The sequence below is a fragment of the Corticium candelabrum genome, chromosome 4, assembly GCF_963422355.1.
Source record: "Corticium candelabrum chromosome 4, ooCorCand1.1, whole genome shotgun sequence".
Taxonomy (NCBI): domain Eukaryota; kingdom Metazoa; phylum Porifera; class Homoscleromorpha; order Homosclerophorida; family Plakinidae; genus Corticium; species Corticium candelabrum.
In genome coordinates, this window is record NC_085088.1 from 2311431 (window position 1) to 2313930 (window position 2500).

Below are 2500 nucleotides of genomic sequence, written 5' to 3' on the forward strand. Positions count from 1 at the left end.
CTGCATACCACTATGTTAATTAATAATAATTCACTTTTCATAAATTTCATGAATACTTGCTAGCACATGTCATCAAAAGGAACAGGACAAGCAACTCTAGTAGAAGAAACAGCCATACTACAGCTGGCTATATCAGAGCTGATATTCTTCTTGCAGATTTCCTAGCCTGTTTTACCGATCCGATGTGTTTCTCTTTCTATCAGATGACAAACTGCCTGCAAGTTGCATTTTCCGCCAACCGTCACCTACAATATGGTGTCATAGTGTGAATTGCACCATGAGTGTAGACGTATGCATGCATGAACTTTCAAAATGGCATTGCAGGAAACACCATGACAGAAAGCTTGAAGACATATTGTGCAAAGAATCCTACTTGATATAGATAATCTCGGCTGATAAAGTCTTTTCAGATTAATGAAATAGTTCTTGTCAAATTTCGAGTTCAAATAATGTCTACAGACTAATCACTAGCCACTCTGTAAACGTGTACTGCATGCATAGGACCTACGGTAAGGTGGCTGTAGTTATGACATGAATCATATCGAAATTGCTAAGAAAATTGGTTGTACACTACGTAGTCAGACACCAATTGAGTAGCTTGACTTGACACATACCATTTACGGCAACGAGACGCAAACAAATTATAAGAAACCTACAGTGAACGTCGAACAGAGTTTAGTAGAATCTATGTACGTAGATATTTACGGCTACGTATCAGGAGTTCCAATCAACTCTGTTGATGCTCAGCTCGACTAGTAGTCTTTTGCGAAGTTAAAGTTTCATGGTACCGCACGATACCGCAACCGTAGCTGCAAAACGTCTGACCCGGCCAAATTGACCGTCGATACACTACAGTATCAATATCTATCGTGTAAATACATTAGAGTCACATTATGTAGCAGCGCAAAAACGAAGTATTCCAGTCTAATGTAAGAGAGGAGCACAAGACGAAGACAGACATGCTCGGTACCGCGGTACGGTCACCGTCAACCGCATCTGCACACACACGCGCGCGCGCGCGCACACACACACACACACACACACACACACACACACACACACACACACACACACACACATCTAGATATATACATACATACATATTGCCTAGAGCTTTTATTTTGACTTCATGTGTAACCCTTTGATGATTGTGGCGTCCAAGATTTAGTGACAAAAACTCCCAAAATTGAATACCTTTTAGTAAAAATAAAGTATCAAAACAAATTTCGGCCGGAAATCATAGGTCCCACTCCCAGGTAGCTATAGGACATTCGAGAAGTCAACATTTGCAGGGTCAACTGCTACCAAACAAGTGGGGACCTTTACTATATCTACACACTCTGAATCTTTCTTAAATTTCTAGTGATGGGTGGCAATATCCAAACACAAGGAGTTGCAAACTTTTAGGTATACATGATCATGACCAACTCTATGCTTTTAATATACGTTTGTAGCCGGTCACGTGAGCTGGACTCTTGCCATGCTATGAATTTCAGAGAACAGGTGGGTGTAGTTTGCACCGTTTCGTGTGTCCACGCTATCAAGACATATATCGCACCTAGCACGTATAGAAATTCCTGCATACTGATATTTCCTGCCCATGAGAATGACTGTGTGCACCAATTTTTTAAATTAAAATTGCTGTGCAAATAATTTAAAAACGTAAAACAAATAAAAAAGCCATGAATTTACACAGTATAATAGAACAAAGCTTATGTAGCTGTTCTGATGACAAGAATTTCATATTCTAGACATTGAAACATTTGCTACTCATCAATCTCCAGTTTCAATATCAAGAGCTCCTATCAACTGTGTACTTGCGTAGATGTACATACAAGCTCACGTTTGAAACCAGACTAGTCTCAACAATATTGCAACTTTTCAACCCCACAAAAATAGGTCGTCATCAAGTACTAGTTACAAGGAATAGTTGAGATTATTGGAAGTGTGCAACCTACCCTGCATATCACATATCCTAATTGAATTAAATTACCCGTTGGGATACGCCCCGTTTAGTAAAAAAGTCGCAGTTCCAGGAGTTCAGTTTAGGCGACAAGGAGAATCAATGGAGCCGGTCGAGTCCACTCTATGGCCTTCTCCGTTCGCATGCTAGCCATCACCATGCTTCTTGTCTCTCCTGGTGAGTCCATCTCATTACTATTGCACTTTCGCTTTCCTGTTAGCTCTGCATGTGCGTTGTATGTTGTGGACAGTGACTATAAAAATGGGTGGATGATGGTCTCTCTGTACAGTCAATGCTTGCTTAGCACTGGTCATGGTCGGTGCACGTCCTACAACTGGCGAGATTCAAGCATCAGACGTGCATGTGATGTTCTGTCGACATCACAGCCTTGATTTCTGCAAGGTTTAATGAGAAAGAGCGACACTCTGTTGAGCTAGAGAGAGATACAATGCATGCTAGACCTCACCTCAGTTCTGTTAGCGTACTAATTGCTCAAAGAGGCGGAGCTGTCCTCTCCAATGCAGTAGATACAGTACT